Source organism: Propithecus coquereli, unplaced genomic scaffold, assembly GCF_000956105.1.
Source record: "Propithecus coquereli isolate 6110/MARCELLA unplaced genomic scaffold, Pcoq_1.0 Scaffold395, whole genome shotgun sequence".
In the NCBI taxonomy this organism is placed as follows: Eukaryota; Metazoa; Chordata; class Mammalia; order Primates; family Indriidae; genus Propithecus; species Propithecus coquereli.
Genome location: NW_012149674.1, coordinates 1,904,477 through 1,914,562, shown reverse-complemented (window position 1 = coordinate 1,914,562; position 10,086 = coordinate 1,904,477). Strand labels below are relative to the sequence as shown.

General features: G+C 36.4%; 1 protein-coding gene across 1 annotated transcript in view; it reads right to left on the bottom strand.

Annotated features, from left to right (window-relative positions):
* RPGRIP1L (RPGRIP1-like) overlaps positions 1-10,086 on the bottom strand; it is a 121,361-nt gene that overhangs the window by 23,697 nt on the left and 87,578 nt on the right. The window lies entirely within an intron of this gene.

Below are 10,086 nucleotides of genomic sequence, written 5' to 3'. Positions count from 1 at the left end.
TTGCCCTATTAGCTTCCCTAGACAGCACGATGTCAACATCAGCATGTGAAAAGAGCATTTATAAATTTTGATTGTGGTGAACAGAAGTAATAGAAGTCATTCACATAAGCACTCCATGCAACTTATTTTTAGTTGTCTGTATAAATGGACACTATATGTTATGTGACTGAATGATCTAGAGATGTGATGACGGCTTGTATTACTCTCAGAGAAAAATAAATTATAGCTCTCATGATTTTGGCTCCATTCCACCATTGCTTCCTGACTGATGCTAATCTCACATTTTAGGTCATATTTTTCCATAGTGTTTAACTTAGACTTATTATTGGCATGCTTAAAATTTTCATGTTTTACTTCACAGGATCGTGCTGAATTCTTCCTCTGGTTTTAGCCCTCACAGCAGTCACAATGGAGTTGGACTGTTAGGCTTCTGAAAACTAATTCAACCTGACAACCCTTAAAAACAGTGCTGCATAACTGAGAATGGCCTATGATAAAGGTTTTGCAACTTGTTTCAGTCAGTTACATTTAAATCTAACTATGGTGAGATTACGGGTGACTTTAACTTCATTCTAAATTTCTACAGTAAATAGGCAGGCATTTCTTTAATTTTTTCATTATAAAACATTTCAAATATGAGAAAAATACAGAAAATAATCTAGCATATTCAACACTTACCATCTTAAACAGATGTTACCATTTTGCTGTATCTGATTCAAACCTTTTTGTTGTTGTTGAAGAAATAAAATATTTCAGATACAGGTAAAGCCACCAACTGCCAAATCCTTTCACCTCCTTCCTCATTCCTCAGAGGTAACCACTGCCTTGAAGTTGGTTGTATCATTTCCAAATATGCTTTTATATTTTCTACTACATATGTATATATCCATAAACAACATATAGTATTGTTTTATGTTTTTAGATTTTATACTAGTGGTATCATACTCTATTAATCATTCTGCAATTTCTGTTTTCTCACATATTACAATGCCACATTTTTGAGATTTATTATTTATAATTTAGATCTAATTCATTCATATTAATATTAACTGTTGTATAGAATCCCATTTATGTTGCATATATAATCTGTAGTCTATTCATTTACCTGCTGATAAACAGTTGTTTATAATTTTTTGCTATTTTATTCTATTTTTTGCATTGAATATCCTTTTATGTTTTCTTGTATACATGCTTGGTTCCCATGGGAGGAGAACTGCTGGGTAATAGGTATGAGAAATTCAGCTTTAAGGGATTATCAAATTAATCTCCACATGGTTAATACCAGTCTACATGGGTATTATTTTTATCATCATAAAAGCAATTTATATATGTTTGTGTATAATACAATATGTGTACATGTATATGTGTGTACAAATAAATACAAATAAAGCCTACCTATAGGAGCCACAGTATGTAAAACTTGGTACCTTGTAACAAAATAAGAGAGACAAAATGGAAACAGAAGGCGATGATTTATGTCTGTGTCCTCAAAGAGTTCTAATTTTAATTGGGGTGAGCTCTAAGACAAGCTCAAAACAGTTGATTTGAACAATCAAACTCACTACTGGTACTGACAGAGCCACATGTAAGCAGAGTAGGAATGCACATTGATTAATGGTGATTCCTACAACCTTCTTTCTTCAGGTTGGGCATGGGCAGTCATCTTAAATACTCAAAAAAATCCCCTTGACCTCACGCTAGGCTCCAAAGCTTCCTCTTATTAGGAATCATATGCACTCTTCATGAGTTTTGATTGAAAAGTTTTTGGTTTTTTTAAATAATAGCTCTTTGGGAGAAATAAGAGTACACAGAAAGGCAATGTCTCCAGAAACTCAAGGTAATAAGGTAATAGGAGGTAGTAAGTTTTTAATAAACGATACAAAACAACCCGATTTTCATCAGTGTCAGGAATCTATCTGTTTTAACATGTTCTGTTAAAACGCACTACCTTAAATAATACAAATGTTGCAAACTTCAGTGATAGGCAGCAAAATTGTGCTAGTGTTAAAAGAACTTATTTTTAGAACATTGTCATGGTGTCCCTAAACACCAAGTAAATTATTGTGTCTATAATGGTCAGCAAATTATGGAAGCTTGTTCTAAAGCAGTGGTTTGGAATATTTTTTCCTGTCCTACTACACCTGAGGGATATGACACATTTCCATCATTAACTGTGGTTTACTATGGCAGTAATGTGAAGGAAGGAGAGAATTTTAAAAATCACTCTCAATTTCAGGTGATTTTGATATGCTATTCCACTTTCACCATCATTGAGAACAGATGTTGTAGTACAGTGGTTCTCAATTTTGGCTGCACGTTAAAATTACTGGGGGAGCTATAAATAAAATTCTGACTCAATTTATCTGGGTTGAGCTCAGGCCCTCGCATTAAAAATGCTCCCTAGGTGATTCTATTGTGCAGCTAAGGGTGAGAAGTACTTCTTTTCCCTAAAACTACGATTCTCACACTTTAGCATACCCAGAATCCTCTGATAAAACAGACTGGTGAGCTCCACCCTTAGAGCTTCTGATTCATTAGGTCTGGGGTGGGGCCCCAAAAATTTGAATCTCTCACAAATTCTCAGGTGATGCTGACGCTGACATTTGGGGATCACACTTTGCAAAACACTGCTCTAACTCCAAACAGATTCATCCTACATCTACTGACCCTTCTAACCATCTTTATAGAAAAGCTTACACAATATTCATACTAAACTGTTCTTCAGTCATTTAACATTTTAGTACAGAATTAGCTAACAAATTACTTCATTATTAGAGGCAATCTTTGCTTATCATTAAAAATAATCCAATAATATAAATTATAAAATGTAAAATATAAAAAAAGCTCCTTATTTTATCCCATCACCTAATTAGGTGTTGGCATTTTTTTTTCAGTAAAAGGCCAGATAGCAAATATTTTTGGCATTGCAGGGTGTATAGTCTCTGTTGCAAGTACTCAACTTCGTCCTTGTAGAGTGAAAGCAGCCATAGACAATATGTAAATAAATGGGTGTAGCTGTGTTCCAATAAAACTTTATTTACAAAAATCGGTAGAGGGTTGGATTTGGCACATGAGCCATTCATTGTTTGCTGACTCCTGCCCTAGAGATATTCACTGCTGACACTGTTAGGTGTATATCCTTCCAGACATTTTCTTTGCTTACTACATAAACCTAAATGTTATGTCTGTATGCTCATATAAAAATACATGTATATGTATATATGAATATAACTTTTTTGTTTCTTTTCAAATGGAATCATCAGTGAGGCATAATTTCTTAACCATTAGTTTAGCAGAGTGTGATGAGAGTAAATAGAAATTTTCAAACATTGTTATGTATAAAAACTGTTCATTTATTTTAACCAGATATGTTTGCATTATCAAAAAATCATAGAAATCTAAGGGTCCATCAAAAGGGGCTTATTTAAATAAATAAGGTATAGCCATATAATGGACTATTATGCATATGTTAAAAGAAATAGAGTGTACTGCTATGGAAAAATGTTCATGCTGTATTGGTAGGAGATAAGTAAGTTGCAAAGCATAAAAAATAGTTTTAAAAGCAAATTACTCTCAGGAGAGTAATTCAACGTTTCTGGTTTTATATAAAATATATTTTAAAACCTACATTCTATCTAGTTTAAGATTCCACATGTAAAAACATTGGGACGGACTTATTTTACCCACTGATAGGATATCAACAGGCGACTCTGAAGTGATTTAATAATAATTTTTCATACATGAATTCTAAAATTAATGAATTGCTTTTTGCATTCTGCCTTTTAAAGTTTTAAAACCTATTTTGCCCAACATCATTATTGCAATCACCTGGGAATACCAGCTCATTGTTCAGAGAACCTGGTTTCCAGGTGAAATTGCTATGTAGAACAATTGAATATGGCAGCCTTTACAAAACTGCTATTAGCAGGAACAGAGAAAGACAACGATGTAAATATGCTCTGCACAGTAGAGTTCGTTGCTCTTTCAGCCTGTAATTTCCCATTCTCACCTGTGGGCACATTTTAAGATATCTATGAGTTGATGGCAATACATTTTGTTGTGAAAAATGAAACCTGCATTATTTAAATGACAAAATTAGAAATTACGTGAAAGGAGGATTGTTAATTCTTTTTTTATAAATGCCATGACAGATGCAAATTTTCAGTATTGATGTCTATTTGAGGACCTGAAACAAGTCTTTTAATCAATGTATTATACATCAAATTTATACTGTTAACTTCTGATTATTCAAATTAATAAAATATTCATAGAGAAATGTCCAAAGTTTTACATTTCTCAGACTTCTGCCCCCCCAACCCTCGCCATTAATTATCATGCCTAGAAGCTTTTTAGTAAAAGCAGCAGTCATCAGGCTGACGGAATCTGACAGGCCAGCAAGGCCCAATTACACTTGCGCTCTGTGGCACTTTGATGTCCGGGAAACGAAGAGAGATAGGGGCAAATTGAGGAGCACATTATGTTAATGACTTGATTTAATCCAGCCACTAAACTTTATGTAGCCTGTTAAAAAAGATGCTAACACTAATTACGCCACTTTGGAAAGGAAAGGAGGGGACAAGCATTTCATACTGACAAAGTGAAGCTCATAAATGTTGTAAATGAAATGAAACAAAATGAAGTAATCTATGATTAATTATACATCACAGACGTGAAGAAAAGAGAAAGAACCAAGTAATATGTAGAAGTCCTGGGAAATCTGTTAGATTCCTTTTAAGGATCAACATTTCTAAGAAATAACTATGAGCTGTCAGAATCTATAATATGAAAAAAAGAAACTGAATGATCTTAAATTGCTTACACAGTGCATTAGATAATCAGATTCACAGCGTAACTGTCCTCAATGATGTTTATCTAGGACACTACTTCTAGTCTTAATTTTGTGACATCATAAGATGGCAATTTTTAAAAGGCTTTATAAAGTGGGATAATATATAGTAGGATCCTCTATTTACTTTTTATATTTTTTGGTTTATTTTTAGTACCTGGAATATACAACTCATCTATTTACTTTTTAATAGTTTGTGGCTCAAATCTATTTTTTTACAGTTTTGAAAGCATGATCTTTTAAAATGTAATACAAGAGTTCAAACTCCGTAAGAACAGGATCCTTAATTCCCTTATTCACTGTTATATTCCCGGACCCTAGAGCAAGACTTGGAACACGGCAGATGCTCACTGAATATCTGTTTATTGAATGAGTGATCTTCTTTTCCCATTTCTTAAAAGTCCTCAGAGGCCTCGATGCTCTGGACCATGCCTACCTTTTCAGCCTGTTCTCCTGAGGCTCCGCATATGCACCATAATAGGGTTGGCACATCCTAGAACAACTCTGAATTCTAGAACAAGCCATGCTCCATGTTCTCCTAAATTCTCAGGCTTTTCATTCCTTTGGCCTACAATGATACTTTCCCTCTTTCCACTAACTCCTAATCATCTTACACACGTCTCAAGCTATATTGACCCTAGGAAGTCATCATTGATGAAGGCCCCTCATGCTGACTTAGGCATGTTTTCTGAATGCTCCCATAGCGCCCTGTGCATTCCACTCTCCTAGTGCTAACCACCAGCCATTATAATTGTTTCTCCCACAGACTGTCAATTCTTTGAGGGAAGGGATTGCTTCTTTTATGTCTGCCTGACACAGAGTAGATGCTAATGAAGACTTGTGAGGAGATATTACATAGGATGTGCTTAGCACTAATAGGCAATCAGTAATATCTTCCTTCCTACGAAGGCTATCACTGTTCTGAGATTTCTACCAGAAGCAGTTCTTAAAGAGGAGACAAAAGAAGAAACTAATGAACCACAAATATTTTTAAGCTTAAAAAAGGATTTATGGGCTGTGTGCAGTGGCCCATGCCTGTATTCCCAGCACTTTTGGAGGCTAAGGAGAGAGGACTGCTTGAGGCCAGGAGTTCGAGACCAGCCTGGGCAACATGGTGAGACTGTCTCTACAAAAAATAAAAACAATTTGCTGGTAGAAGCATGTGCCTGTAGTCCCAGCTACTCGGGAGGGTGAGGCAGGAGGATCACTTGAGCCCAGGAGTTCGAGGCTGCAGTGAGCTATGATGCCATTGCACTCTAGCCTGGGCGACAGAGCAAAATCCTATCTCTAAATAAACAAAAAAAGTCACACACTAAAAAGGATTTATGACATAACACTTCAACCAAAGTTAACACCACCAATAATCAGTGAAAATGACATGATATGATGCACTGAAAAGGATACAGCGCTGCTTTTGTACTCCTACCAAAATGCATCACTGGAATCTGATCTGCAGGAAACACCAGACAAATCCAAACTGAAGGATATTCTATATTCTATAAACTGGCCTATATTTAAGAACATCAGTGTTATAAAAGATGAAAACAAAGACTGAAGAACCATTACAGATTAATGGCGGCCAAAGAGACATGAAAAGTAAACACAATCTGTGATCTGGATTGGATCTTGGGCCATATTAATAAGATGCTATAAATGATACTAATGGGACATCTGGCAAAATTTTAATGAAAACTGTAGATTAGATAATATTGTATTATTATTCTGGAGAATATAGGGGTAAAGAGGCATGATTTCTGCAACTCTCAAATGGTTCATAACAATTATATATGTAAGAATGTATGTTTATAAATAAATACATAAGTATGTGCACATATATGCATATATAAGAGAGAATAGAAATCATAAAACAAATAGAGTAATGTTAAAAATTTGTGCATCTGGGTTACGGATATACATACAGTTCTTTGTAGCACTTTTGCAATCTTTAAAGAAAAAGGTTCCATTATTCATATTAAATGATTTGTTAAAGTAGCACACTGAAAACTGGTACAATCAATAGAAAATGCTGTATTTCACTGTCTTGGTCCATTTGTGTTGCTATAACAAAATATCACAGACTGGGTAATTTATGAATAATAGAAATTGATTTCTCACAGTTCTCGAGACTGCTAAGTCCAAGATCAAGTTTGGTGTCTGGTAAGTGCTGCTCTCTCTCTGTTCAAGATAGTGCTTTGCTGCTGTGTCCTCTGCAGAAGAGGGACACTGTGTCCTCACATGAGAGAAGAAAAAAAGAGCAAGAGAGCTCTCCCTTCACTTTGGAGCCTTTTTATAAAGGTGCTAATCCTTAGGGTGCAGAGCCCTCATGACTTAATCAATTCCCGAAGGCCACAGCTCTTAAAATGGTTGCACTGGGGTTTAAGTTTCAACATGAATTTCGGAGAGGACACCAAGATTTAAACCATAGCATTCACTATTACGATGATTTTTTGAGTTTTGTTCCCATACTTATAGATGATACCATTTTACTATATTTGGCATATAACGTAACAAAGCTAAATTTCACCTGTTAACATGGTTTGGATATGTTTTCACCAAATCTCATGTTGAAATTTAATCCCCAGTGTGACAGCATTGAGAGGTCGGGACTAGTGGGAGGTGTTTGGGTCATGGCGGTGGATCCCTCAGGAAAAGATTAATACTTTCCCTCGGCGGTGAGTGAGTTCTCACTCTATTAGTGGCTATGAAGTCTGGTTGTTACAAAGAGCCTGGCACTTGCTTTCTCTCTCTCTTTCTCTTTTGCTTCCTCTCTCACCGTATGATCTCTGCAAATGCCAGCTCCCCTCAGTCTTCCGCCATGAATGGAAATAGCCTAAGGCCTTTACTAGATGCAGATGCTGGCGCCATGCTTCTTGTACAGTCTAAAGAACTGTAAGCCAAATAAACCTCTGTTTCTATATATTACCCAGCCTCAGGTATTCCTTTATAGCAACACAAAATGAACTAAGACAACATAGGATACTGGTCAGTAGCTGCTGCTAAAAGTAGAATTTTTGAAAAGCACATGGGAGCTAAGGCATGAAGAATTGCTTACTTTAAATGATGTTCATATATTTGAGATGGCATCTGAAACCATTACAGGAAATCACGTTTTGGAATGGCAGTGAAGACCATATTAGGCTGCAGCAAAGTAGCACAAACTACTTTCCCTGAAGCAACAAGAACCTGGTTTACTACAAAGGAAAAATATATGTGTATGTTATAATTATTTGAATGTTTCAGAGGAATAGTTCTTTCTTTTGCTAAACTTCTTTGTTAAATTGAAGTTTTTTATTCTACCTTAGTTAAGAGCAATGTGCAACTTCACTGAGATGTTAGCCATGTTACCACCATACACATGGTTCTATCGTAGGTCTAAAACAGGATTTTTCAACCTCCACAATATTGACATTCTGGGCCCGATAATTCTTTGTTGTGGGCCTTGTACATTGTAGCATGTTTAGCAGCAACCTTCGCCTCTGCCTACTAGATACCAGTAGCAGTTCCTCCCAATGTGACAGCCAAAAATGTCTGCAGATTATTGCCAAATATTTCCTGGGGGGACAAAATTTCCCCCAGTTAAGAATCACTAGCTTAAGATGGTACAATTCAGATAAAGTTTCCCCATATACTGAAAGTTAGTTTTAAGATGATGAATAAAGGGTTTAGAAAATAAAATTAACTATTGCATTGTCTCCTTAGTATCTATAGGATAAACCCAAAATGTTTAGCCTGCTGCATTGTGGCTGGGGCCTTCTATCCCTTTCCACTGAGAGGCTGCTCTAGCTAGTGCATTCTTGACTTCTGAAACACGAAACATACTCCTTATCCTAGAAGTACACATGATTTTCTCCCTGTTGCCACATCCCTATCTTTGAGTTGTCACAGGTATAGCAGGACATTCCTTACTTTGTCACAGGATCAAGGGTGCCCAGCTGATGAAGACGAACTTAATCCAGAGGCTGGATGTGGCTAATCAGATCTCTCTCCTTGGGGCTGGGCATTGTTGTGTGACTATCTTTGGGCAAAAAGCAAGTGAAGCAGAGAAATTCAGCTTAAAATGAGAAAAAGCAGACATGTAGCCTATGAGAAAGGGAAGGAGGCCAGGTGGGCCAGCTCATGGGCATATCCTCCATGAAGTCTATTAAAAAAACATCACTCCAAATATCTCCTTCCTCTGAATGTCCTTAATTAGTGACATGATTGCAAGCAAGTCAGTTTTTCTCCCAAGATTTCAGTTTACTCATCTGGAAAATGAGAAGGATGAGCCAAAAAATAACAGTATGCTTTAGCTCAAGTATATGACTATGATATTAATTATTGGTAGAGTCTTCTGGTGTTGTTTTATATTGTAATTTAACTGTTGAACTGTAATTTAACTATTTGACTTTACATGAGCACATCTTCCCAATTAGTGTAGATACTCCCTGAGGGCAGGGTCAGAATACTGTATTTACTTATCTCAGGGAGCAGTGATTACAAACTGCAGGCAGTGAATCTCTGGGAATCACTGGGTTACAACAAGAGGTATGAGTGCTGTTTGTAGATTGACTAGATAAATATATACTCAACATCTGTCTTCATAAACCGCATGGCTGATTCAGTATCTCATTTCTCATATTCTTATTTCAAAAGGCTAAATCATACAGGTATCTATCTAAAAACCTGATGAAGTAGGCATAGTCTTGTAGAAGAACTACTGATACATGAGAAAGAAATCTCTGAATCAAAAATGTAGGCTTATGAATGGAGGGCTCTTAGTAAAATGCTATGATGGTTAATTTTATGCATCAACTTAACTGGGCCATGGGGTGCCCAGACATTTGGCCAAATATTAATTTGGGTAAAATCTGTGAGGGTGATTCTAGATGAGATTAACATTTGAGCTGTAGACTAAGTAAAGCAGATTGCCTTCTTCAATGTGGGCAGGCCTCATGCAGTCAGTTGAAAGCCTGAATAGAACAAAATGGCTGAGTAAGAGGGAACTTCACCTTCTTGACTGCCTTGAGCTAGGACATGGGTCTTTTCCTGCCTGGGACCGAAACAAAGGTCTTCTTGGGTTTTGTGCCTGTTGGCATTTATACTGAAACTTATACCATTGGCTTTCCTGGTTTTCAGGCCTTTGGACTCAGTCTGGAACTATGCCATCAGTTCTCCTGAGTCTCCAGCTTGCTGACTGCAAATCTTGGGATTTCTGTCTCCATAATCAAATGAACCAATTACTTTAATGAATCTCTTTTGAT